This window comes from Macaca nemestrina, chromosome 4 (assembly GCF_043159975.1).
Source record: "Macaca nemestrina isolate mMacNem1 chromosome 4, mMacNem.hap1, whole genome shotgun sequence".
NCBI classification, from domain to species: domain Eukaryota; kingdom Metazoa; phylum Chordata; class Mammalia; order Primates; family Cercopithecidae; genus Macaca; species Macaca nemestrina.
Window position 1 is genome coordinate 43531563 of NC_092128.1, and position 26230 is coordinate 43557792.

General features: G+C 32.6%; 1 long non-coding RNA gene across 1 annotated transcript in view; it reads right to left on the minus strand.

The window, feature by feature from the left end:
- The window catches only part of LOC105475749 (uncharacterized), a 50922-nt gene that overhangs the window by 18399 nt on the left and 6293 nt on the right, over positions 1-26230 (minus strand). Inside the window, exons 2-3 of the long non-coding RNA XR_983626.3 lie at positions 14321-14521; positions 12681-12818 (exon numbers count right to left, since the gene is read on the minus strand). This is a non-coding gene — a long non-coding RNA (uncharacterized lncRNA). The remainder of the gene's footprint in view (positions 1-12680; positions 12819-14320; positions 14522-26230) is intronic.

Genomic DNA, 26230 nt, shown 5'->3' on the forward strand with positions numbered 1-26230 from the left:
CTAGAATTTTTTTGAGGGAGTATTTGTGTCACCCTACCCATTTTCATATTTTTTTGGAATACAAGCATGCTTGCATTTTTTTTGCATATTCACATTTTGATTGCAAATATGAAGTTGAATATATTTTTCTCTTTTAGATTAATTACTTGTACTAGCAAGTAGTAAAGGTGAGAATAGAGAATTACCTCCAAAGCAGCTTTTATTTTAGTTTGAAATACAATCTGGGCATTTCTGTTGCCAACTGAATGGGTTAGAAATCACATTCTTCTAGAGGTTAACATGAGTCTGTATATCCTGAGTTCCTGCTGACTGACAGCAGTTGGAGAGTGGCTATGTGGAAGGGAAAAGTCAGTTTGTATTAAAATTTAACTGCATATATTACGTAAAGTAAGCCCACAGATGCATTCAAACCTTCAAGCACACTTTGAAAGATCAAAACAAACCATAACTTGCTGAATTTGAATGTAAGGAGTATTTGGAATATGTGTTTTTGAACTAACCAACACCCCCAAAAGGCTATGTGCTTGTATAAATACATCCATATAGAGCAGTACCAGGAAACTTATTCTTGTTATTATATATTCAGGTGAGACAAGTGGCTTTCTGCTGTTGATTGTCAGAGTGTTTTATTGAAGGCTTGTACTCTACTAAAGAAAGCAAGGTCAGTGCTGGGGTAAATTTCTGGCAGATATTTAAACTTCTGAGACGGTGAATGCCATTTAGAAATAATGTGGTTTTTATTAAATAAATCTGTCTAATAATATTAAGGTGCTATTTTAATGTTAAGAACAGACAAAGCCAATCTTAGGTACTAAGAGATGGGGGCAGAAGGTTGGGGTCACGGCAGGGAGGGAGTTGAGCCCTAGTTGCACCTGGTAAGGCTGACACTGAGAACAGGAAAAGATGAAAAACAAAACTCCACTTTATTTCCATACGGGAGGACGGTTTATTTTTATTTAAATTCCCCTTTGCTTTACTGAATTTTCAACAGAGTGAAGTATAAAATTTAAACATATTTCTAATATGGAATGGAAGTAATAGATTTTTTTGTACAGATATGAAAGCCAGATTTTTGTTTTGAGTAATTCAGGGAAAATTCAGAATAAACGTTATAAATATAAAATAAGGATATTGTTAATATGATTCAGCATACCATGAAATTATAAGGCAGATTTTCAAATGTTAAAGTAAGTTTATACCTGTATTTTCTTTAATCATCTACGCTAGTGAACAAATTGCTATGTTTTTAGTGGATCTAAAATTCACAAGCATGGATAATCTGACTAAAGCTTAGCAGTTTGTGTATTTACCTTATTTGACAAAATACAGTTATTCATCCCAAGAGGAAATATTTAAAACCTTATTAATATTATCTCCATAGTACCTTTTATTTTCAGTAGCTCTATGTTAATAATAGTCTCACAATTCATCTTTAAAGATACAATTAATACTAGCACTCTTCTATAAAAAAATTGTTTGGAGTATGCATAACTGAAACCAAAACTCTAACAAATTTTGAGAAGCTTGTAAACTTAAACTACATGGGATTGATACTTAAATCTCCAAATGCATTTAAGTCTTAACAGAAGAATGATTATTACACCTATGAGATTTTTGTCATTAATATGGCTTTAGTGGCCAGTGGGAATGGGCTCAACTCTTTTTTTTTTTTTTTTTTTTTTGAGACAGAGTCTCGCTCTGTCGCCTGGGCTGGAGTGCAGTGGCCGGATCTCAGCTCACTGCAAGCTCCGCCTCCCGGGTTCACGCCATTCTCCTGCCTCAGCCTCCCAAGTAGCTGGGACTACGGCGCCCGCCACCTCGCCCAGCTAGTTTTTTTTGTATTTTTTAGTAGAGACGGGGTTTCACCGTGTTAGCCAGGATGGTCTCGATCTCCTGACCTCGTGATCCGCCCACCTCGGCCTCCTAAAGTGCTGGGATTACAGGCTTGAGCCACCGCGCCCAGCCAAAGGCTCAACTCTTAAGGAAAGTTAGACACCGAAGCCACAGGCCATCCAATGAGACAAAAACCTCACAGTAACTAAGGGAAAATAATAAATAATGAGAAACTGTTACCACCAGCTACACAAAGCAGGCTCAAAACAGGTTATGGAAGAATGAAATAACACAGAAGGGGAATGTAGGCATTGAAAAGCAAATCTTGTAGTTCTTAGAACATTTTGTCCATTGTCTTAGAGAACTGGTATTGGAGGAAGGAAGAAAAGAAAGAAAGAAAAAAAGAAACAAAGGAGCAAAGGATGAAAGGAAGGAAGAAAAAGAGAAAGGAGAAAAAGAAATGTATTGATTATAGTTACAAGAGAATAATTTGAATTTTTCTAGCATAATTAAAAGACAAACATTTAAGGTGTTGGATACCCCAATTATACAGATTTGATCTTTGCAAATTATACAGATGTATTAAATTATCACATGTATTCCCCAAATATGTATAACAATTATGCATCAACAAAAAATAAAATTAATTTTAGAAAAAATAAATGCATTGATTAAGGCAGAATTTTTTGCATTGAAGGTTTATAATTTCTGAAAGTCTTGGAAAATGTTTTGGGGTTTTTGAGAAAGGCAACAGTGTGATTTGGTCACATGGGTGATTCACTGATACTTCATCTTCATCGACCCTGGTTATTCCTGTTTCATTTCTGTAGTTTTCACATCATTCCCCCCGATATCACCTCACATTTTATGACCTAAAAAAGACAAAATATTTTAATTTCCTTCTTTTAAATTCTGACATGATTTTGTCCCCTATTTTGTGGTACAGTATCTTTAGTTATGTTATTCATTTTAAAATTTTCATTTTAGTGGAGAGTGAAAGAAACTAAATCTCTTTACCTATATTAATTTAATATTTTCTTAACCTTCAGCTTCATTTCTTGCATTTTCTCAATATCTTTTTCTAAAAAAACAAAAACAAACTCCTGCTCTTACTAATGTGTTTCCTTCCTTCGAAAGTGGTAGCACAGTTCCAGGTAGCTTGGATTTGCCTTTCTACATCATGGCTGTCTCTTCTCTCTTCTTCCCTCACTCCAGCACTCACATTCAATCATCAACAAGACCAGGGGTCTCCAACCCTTGGGTCAGGGACTGGGACCTGTCCGTGGCCTCTTAGGAGCTGGGCCACACAGCAGGAGGTGGGCTGCTGGAAAATATTACCACCTGAGCTCCACCTCCTGTCAGATCAGCGGGGGCATTAGCTTATCATAGGAGCACAAACCCTACTGTGAACTGCGCGTGTGAGGGATCTAGGTTGCGCACTCCTTGTGAGAATCTAACTAATGCCTGATGATCTAAGGTGGAATGGTTTCATCCTCTCCCACTGCCCTTCCGTGGAAAAATTGTATTCTACAAAACCGGTCTCTGGTGCCAAAAAGGTGGGGGACTCCTGAGGAGCATTTCCGTCTCAGTACTAGAGTCTCACATCTCTTATTTTTCTTTTCCACTGTTATTGCCCTAGAAGAGAACCTTATTAATACTCTAGAAGATTCTTGAAATGTTTCCTAATGGGTCTTTTCAAGTCATGCGTGCACACACACACACGCAGACACACAGACACACAGACACAGTTTAGCCAGAATTTATTAAATTGTGCATCACATCACTGAATGTTCTCTATACCAATGATTTCCAAACATAAAAAAGCAGAAATACCTTTTCTTGTGATTTACTGTATGTATTTATAAAAATTGGCATTTTTGCATACATCTGTCAATAGCTCTTTCAATATTATGACTGAAAAATATTTCATGAAACAGTACTTGTTTCTTACTGCCTGGAATAGGCGGCTCTAATATATTTTTTTCTCCTTTATTCCTCTCTATTCTCTTCCAGTATAGAGTAGTCAACTCTCACAATTAGTGAATTCTGTATTCACAAATTTATCTAAACTCTAAACTGTTTTTGTAAGCCCCCAAATCAATACTCATGGAACTTTCACAGTCATGTGTGGGTATGTGCATGCTCAGAGCAGTGAAAAACTTGAGTCACTTGACAGGCATATACCAAGGTGAGCAAGGTAACAATCTCCCTTCTTGTTTTTTGTACTCTGTAAGAGGCTTTTGCACTCTTGTGCTTTTTGTTGGTGATTTTGTTGTTTAATTTGGCCTTGAAGCATGGCGCTGAAGTCTAGTGTTCGTAAATTCGAAAAAGCTGTGATGTCCCTTACAGGGAAAATGTATGTTAGATACATATACTTCTTTCAGACATGACTCTGTAGTTCTGTTGGACATGGGTTCGCCATTAGTGAATGAATAATATATGTTAAATAAGGAATCTTTAAACAGAAGCACACATAAAGGAAGGTTATGTATTGATTAGTGTAGGAAATGTGGCCAGAGGCTCCACAGATACGAAACCTGTATATCTCGTAGGGACAATGATTTGGTATTCGCTAATTCAATGTTCAAAGGGACTTTATAGAACACAATTAATTTGAATAATAAAAACAACTTTATTGTGTTTCAATTCTTAAAATTCTTGTCAGAACCATCTGAAGTTATTCAGTGGGCTGACATACAATTTGCAAAGTATTGCCTCACATGAATAATTTCTCTCCAGGGTTAACACTAGGAAAAACTGTTTCTCAAGAGCAATGGTATGTTTTCTTTTCTCTGAGTGATTTGTAACTTGTCGCTTTGTACTTTTTACCTTGCCTGCCAGGAAACTTAATGCAATTTTTATGCTCAATTACAGCAATGGTATTAACCCTCAATGTTGTAAGGTTTGCTTTTCGGTTTTTAGCCTTAGTTTTCTCCTTTTATTTCTACTATATTATTTTTGTTTGATTTATCCTTTTTGTAAAGAGCCTCGAAACCATTAGGGAAAAGATGAGAAATGAATAAAAGAATTAATGAATAAGTCAATAATAGAAACAAGTAATCTTGGAAGAAAGATCCAGAGATAAGAAGCTACCTTTACAGAAGAGACTTTAAAATATAACATTATTGTTGAATGCTTTGATATTATGTGTTCTCCTTATTAAGATGATTTGTTGAATGTGTAGTATGTTAAAAATGTTCCTTGTGGAGATGAAGTAAAAGGGTTCTCTGAAATGTCAGAATAATTAAATAAAGCTTAAGTTATCATAAGAGTGTAAGAAAATTACAAAATGTATGTTAATGTGCAGCCTTCTAAAATCCTCTCTGCCTCTTCATTATTGCATGAATAGTCAACAAACACTGATGATATCAGAAAAAATCCTTGATATTCTTTAGTAATGCAAAACAAATATACTATGGATAATTAAATAATTAATAATGAATATCTAATTGTAGCCAATTATTTAAAAATTAAATTATTTAAATAATTAACTTATGCACTGCAGTTGTTCAGCCTTCCTTCCCATATCACTGTGTCTGTTAATGAAGTTAATCCTAAATAATCAAAAGTTGCTATATCAAATTTCAAAATAAATGAACATTTATCTACTTTCCTCACTTAATCCAACTCAATATCTTTTATGAATTAAGAGTTTCAATGAAAAAAGTAATGTATAATACATTCATTAATTCTGAAATTCTAAGATGACACAATTTGACACAATCTAAGATTTCCCATAATTGGTTTAAAAGGTTATAGTTTGTCAAACAAGTGATAGAAACACAATGTGTGAGTGTATTCATTTAACAAGTATAATATCACAATTGAGAAAATCTCTATTGGTAAAAACAATTGCCATGCTCAATATCTGCTAAGGGATACTTGTCTCCTAAGAGATCCACAATTTTAAAAGGCCTCTTGAAGATTTGAATGTTCTCAGCACAAAAGTTTATAATATTTGAGATGATGGAGGTCCCAGTAACCCAGATTTCATCATTATATATTGTATATTTGTATCAAAATATCACATGTACCACATAAATATATACAACTATTATGTATCCATAATAACTAAAAATAAAAAAAAGTAAAAGGTATCTCCCAATAAACTTTCTACAGTTTGTCTCCAGTTATTGTAAAACAATGATATTGCTTCTCTATTTTACATTTAGTAAGAAATTGAGAGTCTTCAAGTCCAAGGTCCACTTTCAAGCAATAAACCAAAATGATAAATTCCCTTGGGGAATAGGAGATTGTATTCTGGGGAATACAAATCAATTTCAGAAAATCTGGTAAATTTTAGTTTCATAAGAATGCTGTATTTTAAAAATTAGTTCATTAGTAAGCAAATAGCCAAGAGATTGTACATGAACATTTGTACTTATTTTACTAAGGGGATTGTTCATCATTATGCATCTATTTACCTACTTCTCTATATTTGTACATAAAAAACTCATCTATAAATCACATGAATATACTATAAAATGCCTTAAGAATTAAATGTCATAAACTTTGGATTGAGAATTAGAAAAGGAATTAATAAACATTACTTCATTTCCTATTACTAGTGAATCTCATGATCTGTTCTAATGGAAAGTGTGTTCTGTGTTAGTTACCCAAAATAGTTTGTGGTTGGTAACAGCAGCTTTTGATCCATACTTAGAGTAGAGATCTTCCCTACAAATTATTTAAATATATTTCTAGAGCTCTACAGAGGCCTTTCATACTGGAAAAGTTAAATTTTACCACTGTTGGGGAGAGATAAAGAATTCTTTTTTTTTTTGTAATCATTAAATACTTTTAAAAGAATATCTATAAATATAGATAACAAGAATCTACATTAATATCACTAATATATCACAAATACATCAGAATTTAAAAGCAGAAGAATGCAGGGGTTAATCACACAGATTCTAGAGAAGCAGCTTGGATTCAAGTTCCATTTCTTCTGTAACTATTCCTGGGATATTAGACAGGAGAGTTAATCTCTTCATGCCTGTTTCCTCATTTGCACAATAGAAATCATTGTGTGATATCTACTTTGCAAGGATACTATAAGGAGTAAATAAGCAATTTATTCACAAAGTAGTAAATAAAGAATGAGACTCATAGGAGTAACTATATAAGTGTATAAGTAAATAAATAACTAGGTGAGAAGTTTTTTGTTTTTGTTTTTTAGTTTTTTCGTAGTTTTTTTTTTTTTTTTTTTTTTTTTTGAGACAGAGTCTCGCTCTGTTGCCCAGACTGGAGTGCAGTGGTGCGATCTCGGCTCACTGCAAGCTCCGCCTCCCGGGTTCACGCCATTCTCCTGCCTCAGCCTCCCAAGTAGCTGGGACTACAGGCACCCACCACCCACGCCTGGCTAATTTTTTGTATTTTTAGTAGAGACAGGGTTTCACCACGTTAGCCAGGTTGGTCTCAATCTCCTGACCTCGTGATCTGCCCACCTCAGCCTCCCAAAGTGCTGGGATTATAGGCGTGAGCCACCGTGCCCGGCCTAGGTGAGATTTATAATGCTTCAGATAAGCGGTGGTTATCCCAATGTTAAAAAACAAATGTATGGTATTTAAAAACTGTGAATTCAAACTCAGAAATCACGTAGAAACAGTGGTATTATTTCTTTTAAATAGTGTTATCACTCCCCCATATTTTTTTACAGATGAAATCATATGGAGAATCCCAAAATGGAAAACAAATCCATGTTATTAAAGAAGGGAAGAAGGCCTGATCCTTGCCCATGTTACCTACGGTTACCTCCCAGAGGCCTCTGAATCAAGCCAAGGAATCCTGAGGTTCTAATGATGAATATTTTAAAATCCATGATTTTGATTTTAGCCTTTTTATAAATGAGGTAACTGAGCTAAGTGTTGGTAAATTTTTCACTTTCAAAATGGCACAGTTTATTAGTCTTCAGCAAACAATAAAAGCTAAAGATTTTTGTCCATGTCACACTCACTTTCATGGCTGTCTCAAAGCTTAAAAGGGTTAGACTCTTACTAGGCAAGCTGAAAACATACTTTACTCTTTCGTATCCAGATGTTTCCAATGTCTCATTTTACAGACATGTCTTCGGACGATATTCCTACAGTTAAACGCCTCTTCCTCCCAGTCTATCGTTATGATACGTATGAAAGAAAACTAATTTTTAGCTTCCTTATTTGCTTGTCAGTTGCATAGGGCTTGTATATGCAAATCAGTTAACACTGAGTCAACGCAGTGTTAAAATATACTTCAGTGTAAATTTCACAGTGATATAGGTTGATCTATATAGCATCTAGGAAAGAGATGAACATTCAAATTATGGCTTTCATCTGCACAGCATTTCCTGCTGTACACATTGCCATCACAAACACACTAATCGGGCTCAAAACATTCTATTTAAGGGAACAGAGGCTTTAAAAGCTTATGAAAATTAACATAGGTAGCAAACGAGAGCCAACATTTCAGTTGGGCTCAAATTTAGTTGAGCTCAATTTTCATATCCTTCTTAAAGTCTTTAACATTTGATGTGTGGATGTCTGTTTTGATTGCTAATTATATTTTTAAAAGCTAATACACATGATTAGAGTTAAGGTAAAATATTATTTATACAGCACAGCCCAATATTACAGGCTTGGAGGAATAATATAAACTTTAGAATACTGAGTAAGTATTTTTGGATGTAAACAGGCTGTTAACATTTACCTATTTTTGGTATGTACAGATATAATGGTTGATTTTTCTTCTTTGTGTATTGATCAACATACAACTAAATGTATCCCAAAACAATCAACCATCTTAGGGCCAAAAAATAAATGGAGGCCATTATAACTATTTCTCACATTTAAAATTAGGTGAAATATTTAATGATATAATTAGTTTATAATTATCAGAGTATCGGAAGTTGGAAAAAATATGACAATTGGACCATTGACTCATCAGTTACATTATATGGAAATAAGTCTTGATTTGGGATTGTGAATAAGGTTAAAAAACATAGCATCACATCTACAAGCTACTAGCCTCTGTGTAGTCATAAAAATTTGGCTCAATACTGCTTCTCAAATAGAGTAAAGTGACATGAAAAGAAATGTGTACCATCAGCTGCTTTTCCTTTAATAGGATTCTCTGGTGTGCAAATCACTGCAGTGGAATGATGCAATGGGGCATGAGGACAATGAATCAGGTAATAAATTGAGTGTAACACTAATTATATTCACTATAAACCGAAATATATACATTTGATGGCCATGATGGCACATCAATGTTCAAAGTCCAAGGTGAAAAATGCATTACAACTTCTCTCTCTATAAAAACTCAACAGTCTGCTGCAGTCTGTCTGGTATCAAATTCTATATATCTACCTGTGTTTTCAGCATAGAAACCCAATTCCTAAAGGAAAGGTCATTATCATTATTAAGTTTTATAAGAAAATCAGTACGTACCAGTGTCTATTTAATAACGGAGACATCATGAATGTCAGACTTAACACACTTTGCAGAGTGCTAATAACTCTTAAAGTGTATCCTTGTCTCAAGTTGAAGTCAGTATTGGAAATTTTATATTACCTGCTCTGCCTGAAACATTAAAAAGTATTTCTGTAATAGCTAGGTTAAAAAAAATAGTGACTTTTTATAACTTTGCCTAATTTTTGTTTCAATTTCAAAGCTGATAATAGTTAAAAGTCATACGACATTGACATTGGCCTGAGTTAAGCAAGAGGATAATTTTAACCACTACATTTATGTTATCTTCAGGTGGAAATAAATCATTCATGTGTGCTTCTGTTTGCACATCTGTAAGGTATATATGTTTTATATACATTATTAGCTACATTAAAAATGATTTTCCCCTCACATTTCTTTCAGTTCCAGAATTGCGTAGATATAAAATATGCATTTATTCAGAAACTAAACAAAAAAACTTTAGTATTCCTTCATTACAATGACCCTAATTCAAGTCCAGTGATAGATTGGAAAAGATTGTTTCTTTTTCTATTATATATTTAAATTAAAAATAGGAAGATGTAGTTTCTACTAATGAGTTTTGTAGGACTGTTTTAATATGATGTCCCTTAGGAGATTTCCTCACTCGGTGTGAAGGCTCCTAAGAGGTGCTTGTGCACCTGATTAATTCATAAATGGCACTGAGGGCTGCACATTTGCCCAATCCTAGTTAAATCATAGTAGGCGGCTATTCCTCTGTAGGATGCATTGCAAATTGTGATGCTCTTATTATACACCTAATTACAGCATCCTGCACCAGTCTGATTCTTTCCATAAATTCTTGTAAATGTGATGGCCATTTTAGAAGACAGGGATTGAGATTCATTAAAATGTCTTCAGTCTATAGGATTGCAATGCAACAATCACCTTTAATTCAAAGGAAAATTGTTCCAAAGTTCTAAGAAAAAAAAGTATGGAAAAATAAAGAAATTAAAATACAATGAATTTTAAAATTAATTTGTTTTATAATTAATAATTAAGCAGCTATCATGAAAATATAAGAGAAAAATCCGAAAAAGGTTTGAATGAATAGCTGTAGTGGTTTTGTTGTATGAGTTTTAAAAATGTTTGTGTTTAGGAGTAAGGTAATTAACCGTAGGTACTTCTGTGACTCCTGGGGACTATTAACCCAACCTACTTTACTGAGTGTGAGAATTCATTGATTTTATGTAGGCAAACTACTTAGAATAGTGCCTGACACATATAAGTTCTAAGTAAGCTCTTGTGTAGAGTCTTTTCGTTTTTGAAAGCTCTACCCAATCTCTCACCTAACATATATAGTTTTCCACTCTTTTGCTTTAGCTCAAACTAGTATTGAGCTACTCCTTTCTCCTACTATCCTTCGATGTTATTATTATTCTTAATGTTGTTCTAGTTGGGAGGTGGGGAGTTGTTTTAAAAAGATTAGATAAAATGGATTAGAATTTCATTGATACAAATGTGAACAGGTAGCATACCTTTTCCTAAATTTGTAGCTGAAAAAAAACTGGCCCAGTGTATAACTAGTGTGTAATTCAAATTACTTGACTTGGAATATGCCTTTTATAATGTTATTACATAAATCAATAGTGTTTATAAAAAATAGCGTATATTGGCATATATAAGATAAATGTACAAGTATCTTCTGAATCCCATCATCAACTCTGGGGATACCCAAGTTCTGTCTTCATAAGCTGGAAAACTTACACTAAACTGAATCTGTCATTCAACTCAGTCAACTAACAAATCAGTTTTATAAATCAGTAAATAAATTATTATTATTTACCTGTTCCTGTGACCTAGATATCAGGTTCAGAATTATTTGAACCTGATGGCTAGTCCTTCAATGTGTTCCTTTTATTCAGAAGCTCAAAGATGTCAAGTATATTGTATTTTTTAAATAGTGAAAGGAGTATGTATATTATTATTGTATTAAATAAAACACAAAGAAAATTGAAGCTTGGAGAAGTTAAAAGCCTTATCACAAGTTTGACTAGTTAAGGATATGGATAGAACACAGTACTTGCGATTCATGGACATTTTTTCTTCCATTCTACATTTTATCACAAAGCACAAAATGACAGAAAAAAGGAACTATGAAAAAGCAAAAATATAAATGTGAAAACACGTTTTTTTCTCTTAATTCACCAATCACATAGTCACCTAGAATTTGAAACTTTTGAATGACCTTTCCCTCAGAGACAGCTGAATTGTTTCAAATAAGCTAAATGGACAAACAAAAAACCTCAGCGATACCGTGCTGACTTATGTGGTCTAATGAGTATAACAGCAAATTTATAAAAAATTCTAGATAATGATGATTTACATTTCATAACTCAGAGTTTTTCATTTATAAAAGTATCTAGTTTATAAAAGACAATTGCCATTTTAAAATGCTTGGACATGTGTCACTTGGTCATCTTTTTAATTTTATTTTTCAAATATTTTAGATCAGGACATAAAGAAACTTGATCACTCAGTAAAGCTGTTCTGACCCCAGCCAAAACAAGGTAAAGAATTAAGTGGCTACATCTGTTAGTAGGATAAAATTGCCATTAATGTTGAATACACAGAATGATGCTCTGATCTCTTATTGGACAAAGAAGTACATTGTATTTAGGATAAACAACATACTTGAGGTAATAGTCCATTGTGTGTATGGAGGCAGTGGTGATCATATTGATAGGGAGAATGGTAGGGAATGAATCCTACTGTACCTTACTAAAGGGAAAAGAAAAGGTGCTTCTGTTGATATTCTATGCATCCCATTCACTAGTTATAGTAGAATGATATCTTGCTCAACTTTAGCTTGATAACATCTAGTATTAGCCTGAGAAATTGACTAATATTCAGAGTCAGTATAAACATAATTATAAAACAATCAAGTGAGTCTAAACCAATATAATTATAAAATAAAAATTACTTGTTTACTTCTCAAAAAAATTAAGGTGGTAGGATATGCAGGACATTAATGAAACACGGCACTGCTTTATAAGGTTACCAAAATCTTTATAAATGTATTTATTTTTATTTTTTAAAACAGGATCTTACTCTTTCTAAAAATAAATAAATAAATAAAATATTTATTTTATGGAGTACAGAGGTGCGATCATGGCTCACTGCAGCCTCAATCTCCCGGGCTCAAGCAAGCCTCCCAAGTGGTTGGGACTATAGGCACGCATCAACACACCCAGCTAACGATTTTTGTTTTTATTTTTTATTTTTGTAGAGACAGAGTCTCCTTTTGTTGCCCAGGCTGGTCTCAAACTTTTGGCCTCAAATGGTTCCCGTGCCTCAGCCTTCCAAAGTGTGGGAATTATAGGTGTAAGCCACCACACCCAGCCTTTATAAATATTACTTGTAAATTTTATTTCTAAAACTCACGTTGCCTTCACAAAGACTGAGGATATGATGTATTGAGATCTTAACTTCATCCACTGATGAGTAGCCTACGCCTCCTCAAGATGACACTACAAATTTGTTTTTTCTTTTTTTGATGGGTGGTGGATAGAAGGGGTGATTCTGTGTATGACATACATAGTAATGGTTAGAACTAGAGATTCTAACAACTAACCAAAGCATGATTTTTTAAAAGCTTATCAAGTTATATAAAAAGTCATTTTTAAAAAACAAAAGTCATTCTTAGAGCTGGAATTAATAAAACACTAAAAAAATTTTCTTTGGGATTGTATAAAGGTTTCATTGGATTCAGAACGTTTTTCCAAAATTAAGACAGATTTTCTACTAGTACGTTTATGTGCCACATAACTATGTTTTGATCAATAATGGGCTGCATATACTATGGTGGTCCCATAAGATGATAATACTGTATTTTTACTATAGCTTTTCTATGTTTAGGTATGTTTAGGTACGTAAATACTTACATTGTGTTATAGTACCATATTCAGCAATATAACATGCCATTCAGGTTTGTAGCATAGAAGCAATAAATTATACCACATAGCCTAGGTGTATAGTAGGTTATACCATCCAGGTTTGTGCAAGTACACTCTTCGATGTTCATACAATGATGAAATAGCCTAACCATGCAATTCTCAAAATGTAGCCCTATGGTTAAGCCACACATGACTGTATTTGAATATGAGTTAAATACAGTATTAAAATTAATTTTATCTGTTTCTTTTCACTTTTTTAAATTTATTTTTTACTTTTTTAGGTCGGCCATAGGCAGCCATACAGACATCCCTTGGATTTAGTGTGATACAAGGGAGGTATATTAAAGGTTCTAGGCCTCTCATGAGATGGAGAAGGGCCATAGAAGAAGCTGTGTAGGACAATGAACCTGAAGGGATTTGGGTTTAGGATTTAAAGAAAAGAGAATTCACGACTCTGGTGACTGGTGGGCATGAATGCAGTAGAATTTGGGTGGCAATAATGTATACCTCTATGGGAATTGTGTAAGTCAGAGTAGATCTGATGCAAGGGGCAAGATAGCTTCTCCCAGCCTTCCTGAATCACTTAAGCAGAGAAAGGATGAAACATCAGAAAAGGCAATATTTTGAAAGGGCAAATTTAAACTGAAAGAGACTGAGGATACCTTAATACAACAGAATTCTGTAAAAACGGAGGATCATGAGCTCAGTTAAGATATAGAGAAATAAAGACATATAATTTTTGCACATCTGAGGTTGTGACTATAAATCATACCTTGCATATGACATAAAAATTTAAAGAAATGATTAAGGAATGTTTTAACTCTCAAAATGTCTTGGCTTAACTTTTAGCATCTTCATTGTGGAAGAAGAAGATTACCCTATCAGAACCTGTTATTTATACAAAATTAAAACAAGTAAGATAATTTTTTATTAACATCCAGCTCAAGATTTTTAATCCAAATAATATTTATTATGAATAAATTAAGAAAAAAGAGTCAATTAAAGCTTTGCAATCTGAAATCGCAGAGATTATTCACAGCAAGGACTATGAACCTTGAACTTAGCAGTGTCTGGCAACAATAAGTGGGAATAAATGTTGTGATTGTCCTTATTGTCATCATCTCTCACCTCTAACCACCTTAGGAAGGAAGCAGAATATGTGGAGGTAGCCTCCTTGGTCTCAGAGATATGCCCCTTAAGGATAATGTTGTAGAAGGACTTGGAAGCAGGGTGTGAGAGGGAAGTTTAACTTGCCAGGTGATCTCTTATACTGGAGCTACCGATTCTCTTGTTGCTTGCTGACCCTCGAGCTACAGCACAGCCCTCATGCTATGGTGGTAAGGAAAGGAAGGAAGAACTCAAAGACACACATTTGAATCAGTTTTCAGTTGTATTAAGCCTTACATGCCTTCAACTTAACCAGTAATAAAGCCAACCCATTACTTCTATTTACAATCATGGTTAAAAACTATTAGTATAAAGATAAATTTCATGGACAAGAGGATTACAGAAATATCTCCATTCCTTCCCCAAACAACTAAGTTTCTGTCTGTTTCAATTGATATCTATATAAGTATGTGTGTGTCAGTTTAACATCCTAAATATTATCTAATAGCTCTACTGAATTTTAGATAGAATACTACCATAAAAATCTACTATATTAAAAATATTTGCATACGGCATTCTCCTAACCTGAAAATTTATGAATTTTAATAAAATTGCTTAGATTTTATAGCCCACAGTTATAATTGTTCATAATCCTGGAATATTATTTAAAGGGAATTGAAATTATATGAAAACACTTAAGAGCAGAATTATATTTTCAGCTTTCTCATTACTTTTTATATGTTGATTATTAATTTTACTGTAATAAATGAAAAATGATTAAGGTGAAAACTATAATTAGCTATGTAAATGTATTTGTAAATTACCACGTTTACAAATGTATCCTGATAACTCATGATTTGTTTTTAAAAAAACTGTGTAATAATATGCTCTTTGTTCTAGCACTGCAACTTATAAATAGTTGTTTTAAGGCAAAACAACAAGAAGAATACTATGTAATTGTAATAAATTAGTAATAAATGGTGATAACAACTAGGTCTCAAATCAACAAAGTACATCTAGTCTCATGTACCAAAAAGTAATAACTTTATACATTTAAAAAATGTTAAATGAAAAATAAAGTTTTTGAAATTTAATTTTGGAGTCTTTTCTAAAATGGGTAATTCAAGCAATCTTTCCTCAATCTTTTTTTCCCCTTTGTGGCAAACACATTCCTGACTATTCCTTTTAATTTTTTTTAAATGAATTTAATTTATACTGGGCATGCAAAAATCAGCAAAAGGCATTTGCTGTTCTGAAGTGTTTCACAATGAAAAAGAAATATTATTTGATTACTTATTTTTATCTTCCCCAAATTGTAACAAATGATTTAAAGTAGCCTTTAAAAGATACATTATAATGGTATAACACAACTAAGAAATATGTAGGAATGATGAGAGGGAGAATAACAAGGATAATAAAATGTAATATGTACATTATAATAGTATAACATAACTAAAAAATACATAAGGATGATGAGGGGGAGAATAAACAAGGATAATAAAATACAATTGGAAATACAGCATATTAAAGACTTTCAGTGAACTCGTAAATTCTTTCGGTGAGATATGTGTAAATAAATATAATGTGTGATGAAGTATAGCAATTATAAAAAGTACGAATAGTAGGCCGGGTACGGTGGCTCAAGCCTGTAATCCCAGCACTTTGGGAGGCCGAGACGGGAGGATCACGAGGTCAGGAGATCGAGACCATCCTGGCTAACATAGTGAAACCCTGTCTCTACTAAAAAATACCAAAAAAAAAAAAAAAAAAAAAACCAAAACAAAAACTAGCCAGGCAAGGTGGCAGGCGCCTGTAGTTCTAGCTACTCGGGAGGCTGAGGCAGGAGAATGGCTTGAACCCGGGAGGTTGAGCTTGTAGTGAGCAGAGATCGCGCCACTGCACTCCAGCCTGGGCGACAGAGCGAGACTCTGTCTCCAAAAAAAAAAAAAAAAAAAAGTACAAACAGTAAAAAGTACAAAGTTGAACTGTCATAGTAAAGGGAATGAAGAGAATAACTCTGTAGCTAATTTTGGGGAGGTTTTAGCTAAATCAATGTGATGTCCTGGAAGAAAGGATATCTAACCTCACTTTTGAAGGAATAAAGGAAGGAACAGAAGGCACACTGAAGTAGAGGGACTGGATAATACAGGCCAGGTTGTGTGAGCATGAGGCATAGCATAGGACTGAGTAGCATATTTGAGAAGTCAAATGCTGGGTCTTAAAATAGAAGAAGAAACAGGGTGAGAGGTGAACATGGCAGCTGTCCAGACCTACAGTGCCTATGATTTTGTATTAGAAAAGTGTGGTGAAAGGAGCATCTCAAGGGCCTTGCTTTGAGGTGATGGCTTAGTTGAATGATTGTGAGGAGAAGGTGCTGTGAATTCATTATTGGTATTTTCAAGTTTTTATTAGAGACATTCAAACACGTAAAGAGCTGAGAAAATTGTGACCTCCATGTAGTCACCCCCTTGATATTCAGGACAAAGCTGTTTCATCTATATTTTCACCCACCACCCCTTGTTTCACTCTAGCACTACCACTGGAATATTTTAAAGCAAATTTCAGACATTGTATAATCAGAAAAAACAAGGACTTATAAAAACACAATGGGAAAACATAAAAAATGAACAATAATTCCTTAAGATCCTCTAACATCTAGTTAATGTTAAAACTTTCCCAATTAGTCATCTAGAAATTTGTAAAGACAATGGATTGAGGGCACATTTTATTTTGCTATGGTTATATCTGTGTATTTCACGTAAAATTATACATTTTTGGCCAAAATAATCAGAAAACATAAATGGATGTTTCAAATGATAGTGATTTTTAATGAAAGTCTCGCACTATTTAAATTCTAGAACACAGGATTCAGTTAACAGCTAGGCTGAGAGGAACTGTTACAGAATGAGTATCATCTGAACTTTTGTAAATGGAGAAAAGATGATCGAACATTTCATTCATGCATGAATGAAAATGAATTTTGTAAATGATTTTATTACTCAGTGGAGAGCTAGAAATTGCTTGGATAGCCCCTATACCTATTTAGGAAAATAATTTGTGTAGCTGTAGCAAACAGATGAAATAGTTACTAAAATCAATAAAAGTGAAGAAAGCAAAGGAACATAAACCAGACAAAATTGTATTTCCAGGCCTAGATTTTTAAGCATTCTGTATATTGTCATTTGTTAAATTAGAAATAGGCATACACAGAACTACAATTCAACATGCTTTTGTCTCTAACATAAATAAAGTTTGGGGCACTGCTCTGCAAATCAACCAGCCTGGACAATGAGTTAGACATATACACATATCTGTATGTATATATGTATGTATAAAGAGGTGTCAGAGACTAATTGTAAAGTTATAGTTGGGTATGAACACATGTTAGAAATCATAAAGTACGAAATGGTAAGAAGAATTAAGCTAGAAAAAACAGACTATTCTTTTATAGAAAGTGCAAATTCTACAGGATAAAATTGAATTGTGCATAGATACATCACAAAACTCATTTGCTATTTATAATATTTATATCAGAATTCATAAATGATCTTATTTGTGCTTTAATAGGTCTGCAAGTGATTCCCTAACTTACAAGTTAAAGTGCTTATTATGCGAGAACAGTTGAAAAAATGGAATAAAACTGCACACTGAACAAAGTCTGAGTCAACATATGGTTTATTTGCAAAAGAAAATATTTTTGAGTATCATCGTTGCACCAACTAACTCACCAATAATTTTTTCCTATATTAAATGTAAAAAATAGTTATTAAAGTGTACATTTTAAAGATTTTTCAACTTAAGTTTGTTGGGCAAAAAAGTTATTTAGTAATCAAGAATGCCCAATACTGCTTTTGAAATTATTCATCAAAACATACATGTACAAAGTTCTTTATCAAAGAATGAAAAGAAATCTAAGCTCATCAATAAATCCACGTGTGCAAGTCATTTGCAACTCTAGAGTCTTTGATTTTATTCTACAATGGCCGGCAGCGCTATGCACAGAGTAAACAATTGTTCCCAACTTCAGAAGCCTGCAGAGGTCAGTATAGCAACAGCAAGAAGACATCGGGTAGAGGCGTTGATCAATACTGAAAGTGGACAGTTAGATTACATGCTTATTATTCATACATACCAGCATCTTAAACATTAAAATAAAATTGGTAATAATTAGGATAGAATACTCTTTGTTTTGAGTAATTTGTCTCTATAAAATTTACGTTTAAAAAAATCAACATTTGGAAAATTATTCTGCTTTCAAAAGGTCAAGGTGGGGGAGACAGAAAAAAATAAATTTAAAATAAAAGTAATTGACATTTTACATAAAAATAAATGTACTTTATACATGCTGATGGATTTGAAAAAGGTTCTGTTCTTTTGAACTGGGGATTGCATTCCTCACACTTGGTTCGCCATCTCCTGACACCTGTCAATAAAGCCCACTATTAACCTGGGCAAAGCTGAGCTATTTTGATGTTGGTACATAAGTGAAAGTTTTCTTATTTTACTTATAGTCCATAAAATTCAAAGTAAAATTAATTCCAAATGAAACAATAGTTTTCAGGTGCAATTTTCTATGCACACACTGAGAATACGTATTTTAAACCTGAATATGTAAATGTGCACAAATGTATATGTATATATTTATACTTCTGTTATTACAAAAACAGTTTTACCATTTTGTTTTTGTGAAGAAGAAAAATTGACAGGCTTTCGAAACTGCACTCTGTTATCCAGAAACTGACTTCTCCATGATGACCTGCCAGTGACCTTTGTCATGACATTGAAGGACTACCCTCTCCAGGGGTAAGAAGTAATTCAACTTCAATAGTTCCTCTGCTCTAGACATGTATAAAACAGACAGTATAAACATATACCGTAGGTTTATTTTGGCTCCAGTTAAGCTGACACCATCAAACTCATTTAGTTTAGAACTTTCAGACGTGGTTTCAGTATCAGCTCTCTGCTGCAATTCAGAAGGTTAAAGAAAAGCTAGCTGAAACCTACACTGGCCTTCTGCTGGGACAGCAGTTCAAAGCAAGTTCCTCATACTTTTATAATACTTAATGCCACAAGCACCACTGTTTTTCTGATGTGTGTCTTAATGACAGTATACAGATGGGCAAAGTCAAAGAGTTTTCAAAGTTTCAGAAGATACGTAGGTAGAAAGTCAGATGAAAAAGGGCAGATTTTAAAAAAGGATATCTATTTACTTTTTAAAATTTAAACATTACTTTTCCGTAAATGCTCATTGGTAGGCAAATGTACAAAAACAGTCAAAGAAGTACACACACAAACAATACATTTTTACTGTTCAAAAATAAATGTACTCCTTTTTTTGGCTTTTATATTTCTTGCAGTTTTTGCCTAAAATTTAAAAATCCCTGAACATCTCAGTTTTCTTTTAAAATGCCACATTCCCTAATTAATATCACTACAATGGACTCTTTGAAGTCTATGAAGTAGGCAAAAATAAATAACCTTACAGTGGATAAAAAATAAAATTAATAATACTAATTAAAAACCAGATATCACATTCTATATCCTACAAATCATTGAATTTATATAAACTGATATTATTAGGCCACTAAGAAAACCTAAGAAAACTCAAAAAGCAGAAGTCATTTACCACAATGCAGAAAATGAAAAATTAATAGCAAAGTACATGTTTAACGAGTCACTTGTAATTTTTTTTTAAAAAAGCTCACCTAAATAATGCAAAGATCAAAGGGAATGTCAAACTTAAAATTATTGATTTTAAAAATGGCAATAACTAGATGACTACAAAACAAAATTTATGACACTCACCCAAAACTACAAAAATTTAGAGATGTAAATGCTTAAGTTTAAGAATAAGTAAAAATACTAATTCAAACCGTTGGACAAAGGAAAATAACAGGAGTTTTAAAAAAAGAAAAAAATAATAAAATTTTGAAAAATGAAAATAGCAAAATTAACAAGTCATGTCAAGATAATGTTTATTAGAGAAAACCAAACTATCTGATAAATATCCCAAAGATGTCATGTCGTAAACCCTGGAACTTGTCAATATATGGCAAAATGACTTATTGGCAAAAATGATTTTGGAGGCATGATCCTAGACTATCCAAGTGGGCTCAGTGTAATCACAAGGCTCCTAATAAGAGGGAGGCAGTAGAGTCTGAGGCAGAAAAAATGATATAAGGAGTGAAGCAAAGGTCAAAGAGGAGAGAAGATGTATGCTGCTGGTTTTGAAGATGGAGCAAGCAGTTATGAGCCAAGGAAAGCATCCTGCAGATGGAAAAGGAGAGGAAATTGATCCCCTCCAGAACCTCCAAAAGGAACACAGGCCTGTGGATACGTTTTAGACCTGTGATATAATTATATACATAGAGATATATACAATAATTTCTATATTATATGTAATAAAATATAATAGGGTATGTAATTCATATTGTTATATTGCTATATATATGGTAAAACTGTTGCATAAAAAAATTGTGTTGCTTTAAGCCACTAAACTTTTAGCAATTTGTTAGAGTGGCAATAGAATACTAATACAGCTAATAAGGGAAAAGAAAAAAAAATCATGAGAATTGAAAATAAGGCTGAACATAAAACAATATGTATGAATGATGATGATATTAGTAGATTAGTAAATAATTCAATGCTAATGACTTCAAAAATCTGAAAAAAACAAAACAAGAATCTTCTGACATGATACAAAAATCTGGCTAGAAAAGTAAGGAAAATATATGGTACACTTTTACTTCTAAATCTAGATACAAATATTACAAAATCAAATCAGAGTAAATACAAAAACAAACTTAGAGTCTACTATGATCTATTAACATTTTAAGAAGCCTCATAATAATCTCATGAGAAAAATAACTTTTTAATCCTCATTTTATAGATGTAAAAAGTGAAATAATAGGCCAAAATTACATGGCTAATAACTTTTAGAGCTAGTATGTAAACACAAAGAGTTTGATTTTAATGCTTATGCTCTGACATTTTTATTCCAGAAATGCAAGGATGGATGAAAATAGACAAATCAATTTTGGTAAGTCATTAAATCAATCAATAATTTAAAAATAAACATCTTCATTTTATTGTGTTTCAAAAACAATTTTGATGAAATCCAATATCCCTTTCTAAAGCAAATTGGCACAAACTAAGATGAAAAAAAAACATTATTATAAAGAAGACTTATTCCAACAATAACCAGATGTTACTGGACTTTAAAACATTGAAAATATTTCTGTTAAAATTTGAAACAAGAACAAAATATGGATTTCTATTTTTCACTGTTATTCAGTATCATTCTTAAATTTCTAGAGAATGCAACAAAAGAAGAAAAAAATGAAATGTAAATATTAGACAGGAAGAAATAAAATTATCATCACTAGATATCATACAATTATTGAGAAAACCCAAATTAATTGATTAAAATAGACCTAATAAGCAGGATCAGTAATGTGGTCCATCAACAAAAAAAAATCAATGTATTTTCAATATATCACTATAAAAGTTGAATCAATGCAATTAGAAAAACTATTTTATTCACAAAGTAACAAAAATATGCAATATCTACAAATGATTATAAAGTGAAAACATGCTCCACACATATTTGAAAAACATTAGTAAATATTTGAAAACAAAAGGAAAAGTACTTCAATAATTGTTTTCCTGAATGAGAAATATATTAAATCTAAGACAATAATTCCCCAAGATAATTTGTAAATCCAATAAAATTTTTAAAATAATAATATACAATTTTTATTAAATGTTTTGTTCTGGGATAGACATCATGTTAAGTTATGTATTCATATGTATGCAAGCATATTTAAGATTTAGAATATTTTAATTGTTAGGTATTATTATTTGCACATGAGTAAACTGAAATTACGTGGATGATACAAGATTAAACATCATATAATTAGTAGATTCAGAACTCAATCACAGGCAGTCCAATTCCAGATTCTCCCTCTTTAACACCTTGGACCACAACTCAAACAAAACTCCTGTAAAAAATTTGGGGAAATTTTATAAAATGATTCTAAATTTATGTGTAAGATGAAATTTATGAGAATAGCCCAAATAATTATTTTAAAATGTAGCTTATTCCAAGTTGTAATTTACTTTTAAGTGTTAAAATATATTGTACAATTTCAGTAATTTATAGTGAATACCAGCACAAGAAACAGAAAAGGAAACTTACCATTCAACCTAAGTATCAACAAAAGAATTAGTTTAGGATAAAGATGGAATTTCAAATTACTGCAAATTGATGAAGTATTTGCTAAAGAGTCCCTAGGACAATTATTTATTTTCTAAACCGCAATTAGATTCCTAATACATCATTACTTCAATATATAATCAAGATTAAATAATTAAATATAGCATATGAATCTTCAAAAGAGCAAGAAAAAATATAGGCACATATTTATCTGATTTTACAACAAATAGGTCTTTAAAAATGAAAGAAAAATAAATGTATTTGAGTATATATCATTTTGAACTTTTGTATATAAATCAGTATTAGAAACAAAATGGTAAGTCACAAATTGAAAAAGTATGTTAATATACTTGATCAATGACTAATATTTTGTAAGTAATTCTTGCACATTAATATTATAATAAGCAATATTTTAAAAAATCCAATTACAAAACAGGCTATTAAAATAAAAATGTCTAATAAACATATAAAATTATTCAGCCTCATTTTTAATCTGTGAAAGCTAAATTTAACATACAGCATCCCTTCTCCCACAGAAGAGTTTGGTTGAATGCCTAGTAATTTATCTTATAGGCCTCATCAGTATGTCCCCATGCAAACATTTCTTCAGAGAGGTCCGATCACAATGCCCCTGATATAAATTTGGCCATTTAAAAATAGACTCATCAAACTGAGCATGTAAATTTTATTTTTTGTATGGAAACAGCCATTCTTATCGGTAAAAATTTACCCTAAGGTTAAAAATAATTTTTACTGATCCCTATTAGTATTCTAGAGCTTGTGCACACATGTAAGCATGGGATTTAAAACATTGTACTGTTGGGTTAATGCCAAGTTTATTTTTAATTTACTATACTTTCTTGAATTTTCTTTCATATTGTTGGAGTACAGGCTCAAGTAAAGTTCTTGTCTTATTACTTTTCCTTCTGTTCCGCTCTCTGTCTTTCTTTACTCTACTTCCCCCATATCATGGTACATTTCTTGTGGTGCATGACTCTGAGATGATGAACAAAAGGGCACAATACAATAGCTTTAGTCAAAGAACCATAAACGTTAATCTCCCCACTTTACTTCTATCGCATTAAGAAAGATTTTTTCAAATAAAATTTTTGTTTTTGTTAATTATTGCCAAAACTTTGATCAATTGTGTACTAATAATAATTTTAAAGGTTACTTAATCTGGCTAATTTTTTAAAGCTTAAAGTCACAAAAATTTTAAAAATATACTTTCATTTTAATCAACGTGTGTAATTTTTGATCATTAAAATAGGGGATCATTAATAATATTTATTATAAAGTGGAATACTGTTATTTCAGATAGATGAAAATAACATTGAAAAGGAAAAAAGAGCAATGTAAAATTTCTGACTGGTAATGAAAAGTTTACTTTTAAAAGTAACAGCTTTATTGTGACAAAATTTGCATATCATGAAATCCTTCCTTTTGATTATACAATTCGGTTTTTAGAATATTCAGAGTTGGGCAAGCAATTCTCCTGTATACTTTTAAACATTTTCATATCTGTGAAGAAAAACGTTGTGCCCATTAGCAGTCATAATATGTTTTATTCCTTTCTCCCCCTTGGAATAAACTTTCTGACTCTTCCCATTTTCCTGTTCTGGATATTTCACAGAAATGAAATCATCCATATGTGATTTTAGTGACTGGCTTCTTTCACTGAGCATAGTCTATTCAAGGTTTACCCATGTTGCAGCATAAATCAGTTCTTCATTTCTTTTTATGGCCAAATAATATTCCCTTTTATAAATTTTCACATTTTATTTGTTAATCAGTTGATGGACTCTTAGGTTGTTTCCACTTTGGGGGTTATTAAAAATGATGCTGTATGTATATTTTTCTATGAGTCTTTGCATGAAAATTTGTGTTCATTTCTCTTGAAAATATACCTACTAGTGGAATTTCTGAGTTATATAGTCTGCAATTATGTGTTTAATACTTCAAGGAGCTTCCAAAATGTTTTCCAAAGAAGTTGCACGTTTGACAATTCCACCAGAAATGTAGGAGAGTGCCAGTTTCTTCACATCCTTGTCAAAATTTATTAATGTCTCTCTTTTTAAATTTTAGCCATCCCAGTGAGTGTAAAGTGGTATTTCATTGTGGTTTTGATTTTAATTTTCTTAATGACCAGTGATGCTGAGCATCTGTTATGGATTTGTATCCCCCAAAATCTGTGTGTTCAATTCTAATTTCAATGTGATATTTCAATGATATTTGGAGGTGGGAACTTTGGGAGGTAACTAGGTCATCAGCGTAGATTTTAGTGTCCTTTTGAAAAGAGACCAGCAGCGTAGTTCATCCACTTTCTGCCATGTGAGGCTACAAGAAGTCAGCAGTACGCAACCTGAAAGAAGGCCCTGAAACCAACCATGCTGGCACCCTGATCTCACACTTCCTGCCTCCAGAACTATGAGGAATAAAATTCTGTTGTTTATAATTCACCAGTTCATAGTTATAGCAGTCCCCAGGCTGAGTTAGAAAGCATCTTTTCATGAGCTTACCAGCCATTTGTATATCTTCTTTCAAAGATACATAAATATACAAAAAGATATACAAAATGGGCATAGGATTTGAATATCTATTTAAATATCTATTTAAATCTTATGCCCATTTGAAATGTGGAAATTTAGAATATTATTTGCCTCATATTATTTTAAAAATTTATTATATATTTTTTAAATTGAAAAATTATAATTACATATATTTATAGGATGCAATGTGATATTATGATATATGTACATATTGTGAAATGATTAAGAAAACGTGTTTTCAGAATTGCTTGTATATTTTGGATATTAACCTCTTATCAGATGTGGAGATTGAAAATATTTGATCTCAATCCATAGGCTGTCTATGTGTTTTAAGGTACGTTTCAACATTTTAACAGGCAGATTACAACTCCGCCTTAGCCACCACTTCTTGCTTGTGAAGAGCCTCAAGGTCAGCTAGAGGTGAAAGACTGGGACACTCTTAGCCCTTTTCTTAAGATGTGCACATCTCTGCATACATGCTTGGCATTCTAGATTCCCAGGAATAAGTCAGAGCTTTTCAGAGCTACCTATGGAGATACCATTCCCCAGGTTTTCCTTTTAAAAGTTTTGGTCAGCTTCTTGTTAGCACCAAGTACTATCCCCACCTCAGTCGGCTTCAATGTTAAATAATTGCTGCTGATTACTCGCAACAAATTATGTAAGGGCATGGCTGTTCACACTTTCCAAATTGCCATGGAACTAAAGAGAGTAGAATGGGAATAGAGCAAGTTAAAATGTCACAAAGCTCATGGTCCTTACCAATATTTAGTAATTTTTTTTCTTTCTCTCTCTCTCTCTTTCTCTCTTTTTTTTTTTTTTTTTTTTTTTGAGACAGGATCTCACTCTGTTGCTCAAGTTGGAGTAGAGTGGTGCGATCTTAGCTCACTGCAACTTCAAACTCCTGGTCACAAGTGATCCTCCAACCTCAGCTCCCTGAGTAGCTGGGACTACAAGTGCATTCCACCATGCCCACCTAATTTTTAATTTTTCACAGAGATGGGGCCCCACATTGTTGCCTAGGCCAGTCTCAAACTCCTGGCCTCAAGTGATACTCAGTCATTTTTCTTGAATAAATATTTCTTAGATTGTTGTAAACCTTCAGTGAATTTCCAAGGTTCTGAAAAAGTTGGTTTTGATTATTTTTGCCACTGTTCTTCTTGTTTCTAT